The 16,410-nt window shown below is 37.2% G+C and overlaps 2 long non-coding RNA genes across 2 annotated transcripts; one reads left to right on the top strand and one right to left on the bottom strand.

Annotated features, from left to right (window-relative positions):
* Positions 1–8,716: 8,716 nt before the first annotated feature.
* Positions 8,717–11,105, top strand: LOC104773712. The gene is made up of 5 exons (XR_765160.2): positions 8,717–9,231; positions 9,338–9,451; positions 9,555–9,619; positions 9,725–9,777; positions 10,020–11,105. It is a non-coding gene; the product is annotated as an uncharacterized LOC104773712 (long non-coding RNA).
* A 1,059-nt stretch (positions 11,106–12,164) lies between these two features.
* Positions 12,165–14,554, bottom strand: LOC104773711. Its single transcript, XR_765159.2, has 5 exons — positions 14,039–14,554; positions 13,819–13,932; positions 13,651–13,715; positions 13,493–13,545; positions 12,165–13,250 (listed from the first exon to the last, which is right to left on the bottom strand). It is a non-coding gene; the product is annotated as an uncharacterized LOC104773711 (long non-coding RNA).
* Between the last annotated feature and the right edge of the window lie 1,856 nt (positions 14,555–16,410).

The following is a 16,410-nucleotide window of genomic DNA, read 5'->3' as shown; positions in this document are numbered from 1 at the left end:
ATTTCGTTCAGGACCCGAATAGTCCCGTCCAAACGATAAAGCCAACAAACTTCGGCCAATCTACGGCGTCTCGCCATAAAGTGAGCCCCCAGCCTATAGCGGCGAGCTCGATACCTTCGAAGTTCCTGACATACGAGGCTCCCTTCTGCACCCGTCATATCGACATGCGGAACAGGTGCGCGAACGCGGAATGTTTCCACGCCCTCTTGGGCGGAGGGATTATTCGACGTTTCAGTTCGGCTGGAACCGCTCGCCGAAGCGGCTATCCTTTCCCGAGCCCGTCTCAGCCTCGCAGATCGAGTAGTCACCATCTCTTTCTCTCTATATCTTGGAAAGTTGTGGAGGTTGGAATATTTCAATCTCTCAGGCTCTCAAACCTATTTGTACGGGATTATGGGAAGTAACCGCCGCTGAATCCACCAATCAGAGTGCAGCGAGATTTTCGCTGCGTCCCGAGAATCTCGCTGATTAATTATAACTCAGCCGTCAATAGACGATATCTCAGCCAACCCTCAAATTAGAATGACTAAATAACCGACTTAACCGAACCGACCGATAAAATAAATTTTCCAATTTGATATTTTTGAATTGGTATGTTTGGTTTATTTCGGATATATTCGGCTTAATTTCGGTTATATTAGGCTAATCTACTTTATTACAATATATTTAGGGTAATTTATTAGAATGACTAAATAACCGACTAAACCGAACCGACCGATAAAATAAATTTTCCAATTTGATATTTTTGAATTGGTATGTTTAATTAATTTCGGATATATTCGGCTTAATTTCTGTTATATTAGGCTAATCTACTTAATTACAATATATTTTGGGTTATTTATTGTTAGATATTAATATAACCGACCCATAACCGGAAATAACCAAATATTTTTTTGATTTTTTGATTTTTTTAAAAATATTCAAATGGTAATAATATTATTATATCCATATTACCACCTTAAACCATACACATTAAAACACATTAGAACCAAATCCAAAAATCAAATAATCTGAACCCTACATCTCAAACCCTAAACCCCAACCCTAACCCTAACCCTAACCCCTAAACGTCATGTGTTGTATGTTTTACACATCCTTGGTGAGAATGTGTAAAAATCAATCTTTCTCTATAATTATTACTTTTTATTGGTTATAATAATTGTAATATTCATAATTCAATTTTACATTTAAATGTTGAGTTATAATAATGTAAATTTACAAATATTTTATAAGTCAGCCGTGTAAGTCAATAACTCAGCCATCACTTAGTCACTTTGTCGGAATTTTAAGATTTTTTATTCGAATTTTGAGTTCAATTTTTTAATTATTTTGTATAATATATTGTGAAAAAACTAACTTTATAAATTGATTACGCGTGTGGATCTGAGCAGGCACAGAATTATTGTTTGGGCTTCCCCAACAACACTTTTAGTAATATCGAGGCACGGCACGAAAGACTAAACGAAGCCGTACCAAGTACATAACTCAGCCATAACTCACTCATCCGTACGAAGTAGATAACTCAGCCGTTCGAAATATATAACTCAGCCATAACATATATGTTTATTCAATATTTAATTATAACTCAGCCGTGTGAAGTACATAACTCAGCCGTAACATTGAAAAGATACTAAACAAAGAACTTTCTTATCCAAGTACAATTCCTACCAAAAGAAATCCAGATGTTTTTTTACATATCCAAGTACAATTCCTACCAAAAGAAATCCAAAGGTTTTTTTACATATCCAAAGTGCAATTCCTACCTACCAAAAGAAATACAAATGTTTTTTACGTGAACTGATTCATAAAATCAGGTGACTCATCGAAGATTTCTGCTGCCATTTTAACACGTATACCCTGGATGTTTTGATCACAGATTCCATCGAAAGACACACCAAGCGCTAGACATTCTATAAACTTTAAAGCGTACACGCCACAGTCACCAACCTGTACGTTTTGAGGGACCTTGGAGACTGTCCTCCTCCTGAAGGTAAACTGTTTGTAAGTAGGTGTACGAATTTCGTGAGGAACGTTCGCGTTCATCATTGCTGGAATCATCCGCGTAAACGCCCTACAAGCATTCAGCATTCTAAGCTCACTCTCTCCGGTTACTTGTCCCACGATGCTATCATAGCAATCAATATGCCTTCTGTTGAGATCCACGTGCAGCGCCACCCAGTGATCGCCTCCAATTTGTGGAGCAATATACAGGTGATCCACATCTTCTATCCACTTCAAATTAGTTTGTTCATCTGATGGAATCAAACCTTTAACTAATTCTTCATAACAATTGCCAGTCATTGTAAAAAACTTGGGTTCGGACTTGAACAACGGATAATGACGGTGAACCATTTCACTGGTGAACCACGGGTCTATAAACGCAATGCGTTTGTTGTGGAATGGGAAGGGATCTCGTTTGTACCTACACCTAAGGACTCTCATAAACGCGCCCAAGTGCTGTACAACAGAAAACTGAGTAGTAAACAACAACGCAGCCATAATGTAATATAAGTCAGACAACGACAACAATAACTAAGACATTAAGATAAACTTACTTCATCAGTAAGCCACCCATATTTACCATATTCTTCTGGCTTCACTGGCCATTCCTTTCGTTCGGTCATTAGCACCCTATAGAATTCAATTTCCATTCCGCCTTTGCCTAACGGGATATTCCTAACAAACAAATAAACACAAGTTAATATAATGTTAACAAGCTGTTATTAACTTGTTAAGCAAAAGGGTCTAAAGGGTCATACTCGGCTTTCTTTAGGTACTCCAAAAGTTTCTGCAACTTCACCGGATCAACAGGTGCCAGAGGATCATATATTCCAGGTCCAGGTGAACAGTTCTTCCTCATGCACGTCAGTCCGTTGTCTCCAATATTAGGGAAAATCCAGCTTGGATGATCTTGTTGTGTATTCAATGCACTCCCATCCGCTGACAGCTTAACACTCTCCAGCCTTAAAGCTTTAATTCTATCAAGCCTAATCTTTTCCTCCTCATCATCCTCAGATTCAGGTTCAAGTGAGTCGGCTTCAGCAAAATACTCGTCTGTAATATCTTCTGCACCAGCTTCTGCACCAGCTTCTGAACCTCCAGGTAGTACAAATTTCAACGGCTTAACACCAGCAGCCACAACAGCAGCAGTAGGATTTGTAGGCGCCCTACCTCTACCTCTACCTCTACCTGTACCTCTACCTGTACCTCTACCTCTACCTCTACCTCTACCTCCACCTCTACCTCCAGCCGCAGCTACTTCTTTAGCCTGCTTTGCCGCAGCTACTTCTTTGGGCTTCTTTAACGCAGCTACTTCTTTGGCCTTCTCTGCCGCCTCTAACTCTTTGGCCTCCTCTGCCGCCTCTAACTCTTTAACATTTCTCCTCGTGGAAGGCCGTCTTTTCGTATCAGCTGGTCTCTTAGTAGCTGGAGACTTCTTAGCATCTGGAGAAGTCAAATAGTTCTTTTCCTGTATATTAAAATTATAATAACTCAGCCTAAACATTCTGAAAAATCAGCCATAAAACAAAGATAAATCAGACATTATAATAACTCAGCCTAAACATTCTGAAAAATCAGCCATAAAACAAAGATAAACCAGACATTACCTTCTCTCCCGCCTCTAACTCTTTGGCCTTCTCTGACGCCTCTAACTCTTTGGCATTTCTCCTCGTGGAAGGCCCTGTTTTCGTATCAGCTGGTTTCTTAGCAGCTGGAGACTTCTTAGGAGAAGTCAAAGAGTTCTTTTCCTGTATATCATAGCGAAGACAATTAAAATTATAATAACTCAGCCTAAACATTCTGAAACATCAGCCATAAAACAAAGATAAACCAGACATTACCGGCTCTCCCGCCTCTAACTCTTTGGCCTTCTCTGACGCCTCTAACTCTTTGGCATTTCTCCTCGTGGAAGGCCCTGTTTTCGTATCAGCTGGTTTCTTAGCAGCTGGAGACTTCTTAGGAGAAGTCAAAGAGTTCTTTTCCTGTATATCATAGCGAAAAAAATTAAAATTATAATAACTCAGCCTAAACATTCTGAAACATCAGCCATAAAACAAAGATAAACCAGACATTACCGGCTCTCCCGCCTCTAACTCTTTGGCCTTCTCTGACGCCTCTAACTCTTTGGCATTTCTCCTCGTGGAAGTCCCTGTTTTCGTATCAGCTGGTTTCTTAGCATCTGGAGACTTCTTAGGAGAAGTCAAAGAGTTCTTTTCCTGTATATCATAGCGAAGACAATTGAAATTATAATAACTCAGCCTAAACATTCTGAAAAATCAGCCATAAAACAAAGATAAACCAGACATTACCGGAACTTTTGGTGGACCTTTTGATGTCTGAAGTTCCTGTCCATGTCCCAGGTTATTTAGTTCCTGTCCCATTTTTAAAGTCTGGTCAGTCGTGCTCTTTGAAAGCACGAGCTCTTTCATCTGTTTGAGGTCCGTCTCAAAAGATCCAAGCCTGGTTTCAATCCTTTCATCCATCTTCTTCTCCAGATTCGCCGATACATTTTCAATGTTCCTATCAACGGTGTCAAACCTTGTGTATAACTTAGAGATCAATTCGTAGAGATCATCTTCCCCAGCATCTTCCTCCTCACTTACCTTTTTTCCTTTCTTCTTCCTCTCCTGTGCAACTCCTTCACTAGTTTCCTGACTGTTGGAAACTTTCATCTTCTGAACTGTCCGCTTCTTTGCGGGAGGAGATTCAGACTCAACAACTGCTTCAGCTTTCTTTTTCTTTTTCTTCTTATCACTCCCCTTAACATCCCAAAAACCTTTAACAAACGTATTCAGATGTATGTCTTCGATCAGGCGATCGATTGCTGGGTCGTCTTCTTCTTCTGGCCACGAATGAAATAGCTCGCAGCCATTTTCCTTCATAACCATATTAATCACACGCAGCTGTAACATAAGAGATTATGAAACCCATCAGTAAGTTTTAACTCAGTCATTACTAATGAAAGCATAAATCAGTCATTACTAAAACATAACTCAGCCAACACTAAAGCATAAATCATCCATTACTAAAACATAACTCAGCCGTTACTAAACAATAACTCAGCCATAACTACATCATAACTCATCCATTACTAAACAATCACTCAACCAGATATAAACCTTACCTCACCAAGCGCTTTGATCTCTTCAGCAATTGCGGTTTCCAGCGATGAACGTGTACGGTTTCCACCCCATTGAAGCATCGGTATGCCACCATCATTAGCTGATGCATTCCCAAACCGTTCTCCAAAGCATTTGATGGACTCATACGCCCAAGCCTGTAACACGGGTGTAAACCCACTGAGGGTGTACGACTTTCCCGTAGGGTTCAACATCTTTATGGAATCAACAAGAGCTTCAAATGCTGACCGACCCCACGGATACGTCTTCATTGCTTCATCATCAAAAACTCTTTTGGCACTTTCATATGGAATTCTAGAGTTATGATGCAAACCATAAAGTCCAATGTGTTGAAGAAGCAACAGCCCCAACCATTTACGATGATCAAGGTTAACCCATCCCCGGCACACTCTTAATGCTTCCCTGAGTTCAAGTAGCGTTGGACCTGCCCCACCAGGCACTTTCAAAAGTCTGAAGAAATCTTTGTGTTCCTCTTCAAGTTCAAACCGTTCAGTAGGCATTGGGTCTATGTTTAACCCCGTCAGAAAATGAAACTCATTCAACCCAAACCTGATAGGTTGACCGCCGACCACAAACCAAAGCTCCTTCTTATGTACCCTTAACTGGTTACATAGTAGGAAATGAACAACCTTACCAGACCAGACGAATTGGCTATCAACTAGCTTAGAGATTATTCCAATAGGTACTTTCTTCGTTTCTTCCCACGCATCCAGTCCTATTGATTCCCTAATCTGAGGGAATTCTTTCATCCTGAAATTTGTGTTTATATCTCTAGACTCTATTTTAGCGTATAGTCTTGGGGGGTAATCCCTTGCTTGTTCTTCAGAAGAAATAATCACCATCGACATCTGTTATAGTTCATAAGTAAATCATAAAATGAATCAGCCATAACATAAAACAAACTCATACACAAAGCATAACATAACTCAGCCACAAACACATAACTCAGATCTAAAGCACAAAATATCTCAGTCACAACTCATCCGTCAGCAAAATAAAACAAACAGTAAATCAGCCATCGAATCGAATAAATCTAACAAATCAGCCATAAACCCTAAAATAACTGAGCCGCAACATAAAACAAAAAGTAAATCAGCCATCGAATCGAATAGATCTAACAAATCAGCCGTCATTAACAACGGCGACAATCAGCGGTAAATCATCGAAAAAACCCACATTCAGCCGGAAAACTCGAAACTAAACAGTCGACACATACCGGATAGACGAAGACGAAGAAGACGAAGAAGACGAAGAGAGAGAGAGAGCCAATTGAAGAAACAGAGTGCGACGACGAAGAAAGACGGTGAGAGATGACAGTGAGAGATGACGGCGAGAGATGACGGCGGGAGATTGACGGCAAGAGAGTGGACAATGACAGTATCGCCGGCGACGAGAGACGAGAGTTTCGATAATTTTTTTTTCTCGCGGTTTGTGAATAGTTAAAACTATTCACTTTCCCTCTCTTTGATATAAACGAGAGAAAACAAAACTGTGGATCTTAAAAAAACTGCTTAATGACGTGTTAATTCATATCTGATGTGTATTTTAATTTGTTGATGTGTATTTTTTTTTTTTTTTTTACTCAAATTCGGAAAACAAAATCCAAGGGGTAAATTGTAATTACATCCAGGGCACTAAACATTCTAGTAATTTTCAAAAGATTTATAGATTTGAGTAATAAACCAACTTTTGGATAACATTTGAGTAATTCTTTCTTTTATTTACGTTGGGCAAAAAAAATAAACAACGTACTACTTACAACTCAAATCCAAGATAAACACCTCAAATTTCTGACTAATTAGAGGAAAAATAGGGTACTGGTGTTTGGTTTGCCGAAAATCATAGTAAGAAGTTGAATTTTCAAAGGTTGTAGATTTTGTTTTTAAAGTGATAGTGAGAGGTTAACAAACAAACTATTATTATAGGTGGAGTTGTCTATCACTTACAGTGAAGGGCTTTACAATTCTTTTCATTCTTTCTCCCAATCACCTAAATCAAATATATGAAGAATAAACAAAGGAATAAAAGTAGTTCACGTGAATGTTGAAAAGCTGAAACACATATATTGTGTATAGTGTATTGCGTGAAGGGTTTTTAATTTGTTTGAGATTAAGTGAAGGATTAAGTTTTTCTGAGTGTTTGTTTTTATTCTGTTGGATAAAAAAAGATGGTTTGGTATAGAAAGAAAATCTCTTTTGAAATGGGTGAAAGGACTAATTAAGGTTGTTTGCAATGTATTAATATTAATTAAGGCCTAGAGATATAATATTATGGTTTTGGTCCTTTTGGAAGACAATTGATAGATTAGGAGAGGACTAGACACTCCGAAATAAGAATTAGCCGGCCGATGCATGAAAAGCCTCACCATAACTTGTCTATCTCCCTCTTCTTCTTGATTTTTTTTTTAAATCACAACAACATCTGGATGATAATGAAGTTTTTAAAAAGTGAAGGATCAACGTATACACCATGAGTCCATAACGTACGAGGAAAGGAATAATTCAATATCTTTGTTGGGAATATCATTAATTAGACTTGAGGTTCTTTTAAACGTACGTAGAAATAGAATAATTAATGGGTCGTATCCGTAAACGAGAGTAATGATTGAAGTAGAAAAGAGTGAGGAGAAGATGGGACTTGTTTGGTCTAATAAAAACACGACATGTTATCAAATCACGACTTATGAGCACAAACCTTATAAAGCCGATCGACCTCTATCTCGTCACTTTTCAGGTCATGTATAACAAATACAGTAATTCCCAATTTCCCATCACTATTCATTAATCATTAATCATCGATCATCAATCATTATTCACTAATCAGTTGTTATATTTTAACCGTCGTTATATGTATATAAGGGTGCATTGCATACCATCAGGATAACAACAATTTACAATTCTAGGCCTAATAATTCACATAACTTTGTGTATGTTAATAGAGAAGGCAAGGGTGGTAATTTGTGACTATACACACACACATATATATGCACGCAAGGGAAATGGAATATGAAAAAGGTGCCAATAATCTAAGAACAACCGAACAAAGAGTGGCTGCTCCAACTTGTCAAAAGTAAACAATCTTGCATTCGCGGTCTGTATATATATAACGTCAAATTAAGAATATAAAAGCATTACAAACCAATATTAATTCATACTCGAACTATATATAGTAATCCCACTATTCATTTACGTTTTTTAGTATAGATGAATGATGTTAATGCATCCAGATCAATATCCACAATCCACACCAACCGTAAACGTATATATTGATACAATACGTACAATACTGAAATACATGCAAACGACGCAAATTAAAGTCACAAAATGATGTATGCTTAACCATTTACATGTGGTCAGTTGATTAACAAATTGAAAAGCTTGTACATCCAAACACTATAATAGGTCAAAAATATTGTTGATTGCGAATCTATTGTTCGTCATTGTAATTTACTTGTTCTAAAACTAGTTCGGTCTCGTACGTGGATAATAAATTGTCATTTACAATAGACTACAATCTACAGGGTAGAATCTTGTAAACAAGTGATTATATATAGACCACTAGATGTGAAACACAAATTATACTTATGTTTGGCATGATTTCAAATTTGAATAAGATACAGGAAAATGTGACTACCGAATAATTCACATCTACGGTGGTCATATTTCGAATTCCAATTTTATAAAATCGGGGTGTGATAAGATTAAAACTAAAATATAAAGAAACTTTTGCGAATTTTATAAAAGCAACCGACACAGCATTTTTTTTCTAAGGTTTTTAAATTAAAAGTATAATTGGGCCGTCCATAATTGAGCCTGATTCATGAACCCAATACTAAAGTGAGCATCCTCAAGACCCGACAAACTCTCTTGGCCTCCTCTAACGGCGGCGAACACGTATCGCCACCGCCTTCCCCCTCCGACTCTTGACTTCCTCCTAATCACTCTTTTGCTTGACCGATCAGTTGACCAGACCCCATCCCTCTCTGGCTCTTTCTATTTCTGTGAATCTCTCGGAAGCTTTTTCCGTGTAGAGAGATGGGAAAACCCAAAGGAGATGCTGCAAGGAGCAAAGCTCGTCCATCCAGCAGCAGGTGAAACTTTGTTCCTTCATCTTCTCCCTCTCCTTCTTCGAATTTTATATTGTACTGCGTCTATGCTTCGTTGGTTCGGTACTCAATTTGAGTTTTTTCTGAACAGCTTCGCAGCTTCTCTGTTGCCGTCTGGCTCTGCAGCTGCGGCCGTAGGTTTTGGTAGATCTGGATTCGAAAACTTCTATACTGTATCAAACGAAGATTCTGCTCCCTTTTTTTGGTATGTTTTTTGTTTAGATTTCTGAGTTTCCCTCTTTTGTTTGTTTCTGCCAAGTGCCAACTTGTTTGTCAGTTTCTCATATTTGTCGATGATGGAATTGTAGGATTTGGTTAGTGAGGTTAAACTCAACACTTGCAGCGGCTTTCAAGGAAAGACCCTACAACTAAGGTAACCTAACGGGCTCTCCTGGTTACATGACCTGGCTCTTTCTGAGTTTTCTTGATTGTGATTTTGTTTGTTTCAACAAGATTAAAGTTTTTGCTTCCATGGCAGAACTGATTAACCAAAAGAAAGGCAAGGAACTTTTGCCAATAATTCCAAAATGGGTATGTTTCTTTGTTTACATTAATGTTTTTCTTTAACAAGGAAGAAACTTTTATCTTTAGAAGTTGTATTTAAGTTTGATGTTATAGATTTGGTTATAGTATCAGGATTGGGGATATCACTTAAGCTGATGGAATTGGCTCGAATTAGTCTTTTGCCTTGGAGCACTTTGTTTCTCACGTTGCAGTGAATTTAATTGTTCATTTTCCACTACTGGCTTGATAATTTTGTCGTACTTGTCCAGATATGTGAGTACAACAAGTTGATACTGGACTACGATAGCTACGCTTGGCGTCATGACTAATGATGGTGTCACTGGTGTCGGGTTTGACTCTCAATTTTCTCATGCATGTTCTTTTTCTTGCCTCGATTGCATTGCAGTGTCTCATTTATTTCCTTTTTTTAGTGTCATACACTTGGATGTCATGTAGTCTTCTTGTGTCATGAGTAAGTGATATGATTTAGCTTTGTGATTCTTCTATTTACAAATTAAAATGGAATACAGTAGTAGCTTTCTCACTAGGTTACGAATTATGATAATGAACCGTATGAATCGGTCGTAATCTTTTTTTTTTTACAGAAAACCTTTAACAAAATTTTAATACCCCTAAAGCTTTTGTTGAGGATTGAAAAAATCAATTACATGTTCATAAAAGCTCATGTGATGACAATACTCTGTGTCATCCATCAGTTTTGTGAAGTACTTGGCTTTATGTACCATAGCCTTTTGGGTGGTGCCAAAGTCTAAGCTTGAGGGGGAGTATTGACCAAGCAATGTAGTTGAGGCATGTAGTCGACTATATCACAATGTAGTTGAGGCATATAGTCGACTATTACAGGACTATGTCAAGGATCCTTATTCAGATCTTAAATTAGGTTTATGTGGTTGAATACAAGATAATAGATATAAATATGTATACATAAAATTTATAATGATTAATTTATAAATTTTCTGTAAAAAAAACACAAAAAGCAACTTTTGCACAACTTGGAGATTTTGATCTGCGTTTGATTTTGTTGTTCTGATTTTGCTTTTGAGTGACCACTGTTACAGGATCAGTTTCTAGTTCGACGAATGAAAAATCCAAAGGTCAACCAGCCAGCCAGAATTCATTCATTTCCCTAGTAGAGTCCTTCACAAGCTTTAGCCAAATTTTGCACTTCATCGATGTGGTTAGTGTTTATAGAGCTTATTCCTATCTGGCTAAGGAACCCATGTGCTTGAAAGTTATGGTATGTCTTATTGACCAAGCAATGTAGAGATATGTGAAATCAAAGACAATATATACGAATAAAAGACTTAATAAGAGAAAAAAGTACTACATTAAAACTAGCAGGATTAGAGAATATAGTACGAGTCTACGAGAGAATACAATACTACTTTAAAAAAATTAGAGAATGCTAACAAGCATTGACAAGTTTTGATTAATAAAGGAACTACATTCTTCCTTCTCACGGAAACCATTCAAAATCCTTATCTTTATCCTTTTTGCAGTCGAAACCCTCCTTTGTAAGACGATAAACTGAGATACTACATCCATCTACAACACTTTGGATTTTATTGAGTGCAGGCACGTAGGTAGTAGAATGGAAAAACTCCAACAATTGAGGAATAATCCACTCCATAAAGAACTGGATGAGGCTACTAGTGTTTAACCGGAGTTGATCCATGGATGAGGCCTCCGAGTCATCATTTGAAGGGGGTGCTCTAGGTTCTTTAGGAGGAACAGGCACATCCGATAATAACATGTTAAATTTAGTTATTATCATGTCAAAACACCTTATTGCAGCCCGAATACCATTTTTTGTGGTTCTCTATAAGCAAAACATCACAATCCCAAGATTAGTTTCTCTATCATTTGTCATACAAAACTAATCTTGGGATTGTGATGTTTTGCTTATAGAGAACCACAAAAGATGGTATTCGGGCTGCAATAAGGTGTTTTGACATGATAATAACTAAATTTAACATGTTATTATCGGATGTGCCTGTTCCTCCTAAAGAGCCTAGAGCACCCCCTTCAAATGATGACTCGGAGGCCTCATCCATGGATCAACTCTGGTTAAACGCTAGTAGCCTCATCCAGTTCTTTATGGAGTGGATTATTCCTCAATTGTTGGAGTTTTTCCATTCTACTACCTACGTGCCTGCACTCAATAAAATCCAAAGTGTTGTAGATGGATGTAGTATCTCAGTTTATCATCTTACAAAGGAGGGTTTTGACTGCAAAAAGGATAAAGATAAGGATTTTGAATGGTTTCCATGAGAAGGAAGAATGTAGTTCCTTTATTAATCAAAACTTGTCAATGCTTGTTAGCATTCTCTAATTTTTTTAAAGTAGTATTGTATTCTCTCGTAGACTCGTACTATATTCTCTAATCCTGCTAGTTTTAATGTAGTACTTTTTTCTCTTATTAAGTCTTTTATTCGTATATATTGTCTTTGATTTCACATATCTCTACATTGCTTGGTCAATAAGACATACCATAACTTTCAAGCACATGGGTTCCTTAGCCAGATAGGAATAAGCTCTATAAACACTAACCACATCGATGAAGTGCAAAATTTGGCTAAAGCTTGTGAAGGACTCTACTAGGGAAATGAATGAATTCTGGCTGGCTGGTTGACCTTTGGATTTTTCATTCGTCGAACTAGAAACTGATCCTGTAACAGTGGTCACTCAAAAGCAAAATCAGAACAACAAAATCAAACGCAGATCAAAATCTCCAAGTTGTGCAAAAGTTGCTTTTTGTGTTTTTTTTACAGAAAATTTATAAATTAATCATTATAAATTTTATGTATACATATTTATATCTATTATCTTGTATTCAACCACATAAACCTAATTTAAGATCTGAATAAGGATCCTTGACATAGTCCTGTAATAGTCGACTATATGCCTCAACTACATTGTGATATAGTCGACTACATGCCTCAACTACATTGCTTGGTCAATACTCCCCCTCAAGCTTAGACTTTGGCACCACCCAAAAGGCTATGGTACATAAAGCCAAGTACTTCACAAAACTGATGGATGACACAGAGTATTGTCATCACATGAGCTTTTATGAACATGTAATTGATTTTTTCAATCCTCAACAAAAGCTTTAGGGGTATTAAAATTTTGTTAAAGGTTTTCTGTAAAAAAAAAAAGATTACGACCGATTCATACGGTTCATTATCATAATTCGTAACCTAGTGAGAAAGCTACTACTGTATTCCATTTTAATTTGTAAATAGAAGAATCACAAAGCTAAATCATATCACTTACTCATGACACAAGAAGACTACATGACATCCAAGTGTATGACACTAAAAAAAGGAAATAAATGAGACACTGCAATGCAATCGAGGCAAGAAAAAGAACATGCATGAGAAAATTGAGAGTCAAACCCGACACCAGTGACACCATCATTAGTCATGACGCCAAGCGTAGCTATCGTAGTCCAGTATCAACTTGTTGTACTCACATATCTGGACAAGTACGACAAAATTATCAAGCCAGTAGTGGAAAATGAACAATTAAATTCACTGCAACGTGAGAAACAAAGTGCTCCAAGGCAAAAGACTAATTCGAGCCAATTCCATCAGCTTAAGTGATATCCCCAATCCTGATACTATAACCAAATCTATAACATCAAACTTAAATACAACTTCTAAAGATAAAAGTTTCTTCCTTGTTAAAGAAAAACATTAATGTAAACAAAGAAACATACCCATTTTGGAATTATTGGCAAAAGTTCCTTGCCTTTCTTTTGGTTAATCAGTTCTGCCATGGAAGCAAAAACTTTAATCTTGTTGAAACAAACAAAATCACAATCAAGAAAACTCAGAAAGAGCCAGGTCATGTAACCAGGAGAGCCCGTTAGGTTACCTTAGTTGTAGGGTCTTTCCTTGAAAGCCGCTGCAAGTGTTGAGTTTAACCTCACTAACCAAATCCTACAATTCCATCATCGACAAATATGAGAAACTGACAAACAAGTTGGCACTTGGCAGAAACAAACAAAAGAGGGAAACTCAGAAATCTAAACAAAAAACATACCAAAAAAAGGGAGCAGAATCTTCGTTTGATACAGTATAGAAGTTTTCGAATCCAGATCTACCAAAACCTACGGCCGCAGCTGCAGAGCCAGACGGCAACAGAGAAGCTGCGAAGCTGTTCAGAAAAAACTCAAATTGAGTACCGAACCAACGAAGCATAGACGCAGTACAATATAAAATTCGAAGAAGGAGAGGGAGAAGATGAAGGAACAAAGTTTCACCTGCTGCTGGATGGACGAGCTTTGCTCCTTGCAGCATCTCCTTTGGGTTTTCCCATCTCTCTACACGGAAAAAGCTTCCGAGAGATTCACAGAAATAGAAAGAGCCAGAGAGGGATGGGGTCTGGTCAACTGATCGGTCAAGCAAAAGAGTGATTAGGAGGAAGTCAAGAGTCGGAGGGGGAAGGCGGTGGCGATACGTGTTCGCCGCCGTTAGAGGAGGCCAAGAGAGTTTGTCGGGTCTTGAGGATGCTCACTTTAGTATTGGGTTCATGAATCAGGCTCAATTATGGACGGCCCAATTATACTTTTAATTTAAAAACCTTAGAAAAAAAATGCTGTGTCGGTTGCTTTTATAAAATTCGCAAAAGTTTCTTTATATTTTAGTTTTAATCTTATCACACCCCGATTTTATAAAATTGGAATTCGAAATATGACCACCGTAGATGTGAATTATTCGGTAGTCACATTTTCCTGTATCTTATTCAAATTTGAAATCATGCCAAACATAAGTATAATTTGTGTTTCACATCTAGTGGTCTATATATAATCACTTGTTTACAAGATTCTACCCTGTAGATTGTAGTCTATTGTAAATGACAATTTATTATCCACGTACGAGACCGAACTAGTTTTAGAACAAGTAAATTACAATGACGAACAATAGATTCGCAATCAACAATATTTTTGACCTATTATAGTGTTTGGATGTACAAGCTTTTCAATTTGTTAATCAACTGACCACATGTAAATGGTTAAGCATACATCATTTTGTGACTTTAATTTGCGTCGTTTGCATGTATTTCAGTATTGTACGTATTGTATCAATATATACGTTTACGGTTGGTGTGGATTGTGGATATTGATCTGGATGCATTAACATCATTCATCTATACTAAAAAACGTAAATGAATAGTGGGATTACTATATATAGTTCGAGTATGAATTAATAGGAACAATGTCTAGAAAGCCATAATTCACAAAAGAAAAAGCTAGAATGCCACCGTTTTGTTTTTAATTTATTTTAAATAAAAATAAACGGAAAAGACCAAAAACCCCATCTTTTATTCATTTAACCTAATCACTTTTATCAAAATCAGATCTAAAACACAGAAGAAGAAGATGAAATCGAGAGAGAGAGAGAGAGATAAACGTGAAATCAAACAAATCAGTGAAGAAAGATGATCAGATCCCAATCGCTGATGGATTTGTGGTTGCTTCAAATCCGGTGAAAGAAGGCTGGTTGGATTTTGCGACGGATCTGTTAAGATCTGGGGAGGTAGTTTCGAAATAGAAGATGAAGAATCAGTGAAGAGAAGTAGTGAAGGTTGACAGCAAAGGAAGCAGTGTAGTGGAAGGTTGACGACGAAGGAGTACTAGAAAGTTGACAGCGAAAAATCGGCGATAACAACAGTGAATAAAGCAAGAAGAAACGAATTAGTGAGTCTGGCGGCGCTAGGGTTTATAGTACAAGTGTACCATTTTGTACCAGTTGTCCTATTATCTATTGGTTGTACCAGTTATCCTATTTTTACTCGGTTGTACCTAGTTGTTCTATTTTAACTTGGTTGTACCCAATTGTCCTATTATAAATCAGTTGTACCATTGGTTATATTATATCGGAGTTGTACCATTTGTTCTAGTTATCTCGTTATATATCATTTGTACCAGTTGTTTTATTATCATTTAGTTGTACTAGTTGTACTATTCATTAAGGGTAATTTGAGAAAATCGCATTTTCAATGGCATACAGACTAAGAAATGGCACGCCAGATTATTTTTTTTCAATTTATGGCATTCTAGCCTCGTCCCCGAATTAATATTGCTTTGTAATGCTTTTATATTCTTAATTTGACGTTATATATATACAGACCGCGAATGCAAGATTGTTTACTTTTGACAAGTTGGAGCAGCCACTCTTTGTTCGGTTGTTCTTAGATTATTGGCACCTTTTTCATATTCCATTTCCCTTGCGTGCATATATATGTGTGTGTATAGTCACAAATTACCACCCTTGGCTTCTCTATTAACAAACACAAAGTTATGTGAATTATTAGGCCTAGAATTGTAAATTGTTGTTATCTTGATGGTATGCAATGCACCCTTATATACATATAACGACGGTTAAAATATAACAACTGATTAGTGAATAATGATTGATGATCGATGATTAATGATTAATGAATAGTGATGGGAAATTGGGAATTACTGTATTTGTTATACATGACCTGAAGAGTGACGAGATAGAGGTCGATCGGCTTTATAAGGTTTGTGCTGATAAGTCGTGATTTGATAACATGTCGTGTTTTTATTAGACCAAACAAGTCCCATCTTCTCCTCACTCTTTTCTACTTCAATAATTACTCTCGTTTACG

Source organism: Camelina sativa, unplaced genomic scaffold (assembly GCF_000633955.1).
Source record: "Camelina sativa cultivar DH55 unplaced genomic scaffold, Cs unpScaffold00624, whole genome shotgun sequence".
Classification (NCBI taxonomy): Eukaryota; Viridiplantae; Streptophyta; class Magnoliopsida; order Brassicales; family Brassicaceae; genus Camelina; species Camelina sativa.
The sequence above is the reverse complement of the archived record's forward strand: the minus strand, read 5'-3'. Positions and strand labels throughout refer to the sequence as shown.